We start from the raw sequence: 920 nt of genomic DNA, 5'->3' as shown, positions 1-920 counted from the left end.
GTTGAATTTAGCTAAATTTTATTTAAATTTTAAATTCAACTAAATTTTATTTAATTTGGAATTTAAATAAATTTTATTAAATTTTTTAATTTATCTTAATTTTATTTAAATTTTAAGTTTAATTTTTGAAAATAATTTTAGAAATTTAACTAAAATTCTAAAGTACGAAAAGAATTTTTTTACATTTATTTATTGTCTCGAAAATTTAAAACAATAATAAATAGAATATTTGTAGGCTCTCTTTAATTTGAATGTAATTAGGTAAATCAGTGTTCATAACATTTTTAGCGTACAGGCTGTACAGAGCCAGCCAACCGACTCAACTATAGCAAAGATTGCTATAGTGATGGCTTAGGCGAACGCGAGAACGAGAAACCGAAAATCACGTTCGGTTTAGAATTCAACAACTTTCGGTGTAGGCCCTGCCCCCACCTCGACCGCTGACGTGCTAGGAGGATGCGGTTGCCATAGAAACAGTGAAAAGTTGAAGAGGGCAGCACCTCGATATAGTCGAAAATGTAGTTAGATATATATATATATATATCGGCCATCCCCACCACTGACCCATGCCGTATCTAGGACCTAACATCTTTGCTAATAGGAAGCAACTTCGCCACAGCCGGCCATTATAGGTATTTTCACGTCAACCACCATTTAACTTCACTTTGTTGATTGATCAGGGTGGCGTCCCATGATTGCAGAATTGCGTTGCATTTTGCGTCAAATCACTAGAAATTTCAACCATTCGCAGTGTTTCTCTGAATAACTAGGAGAATATTATTGGCTGAAATGTCTAGTGAATTGACGCATTACGCCAAACGCAACGTATTCCAGACTCATGGGACGCCACCCTCAGGGACAAGGTTGATAACGTATAATACTTACGTATAATAATGGTTTATTTACACGCCTGTTTACTG

The sequence above is a fragment of the Belonocnema kinseyi genome, chromosome 4 (genome assembly GCF_010883055.1).
Source record: "Belonocnema kinseyi isolate 2016_QV_RU_SX_M_011 chromosome 4, B_treatae_v1, whole genome shotgun sequence".
Classification (NCBI taxonomy): domain Eukaryota; kingdom Metazoa; phylum Arthropoda; class Insecta; order Hymenoptera; family Cynipidae; genus Belonocnema; species Belonocnema kinseyi.
Note: the sequence above shows the minus strand (reverse complement) of the source record.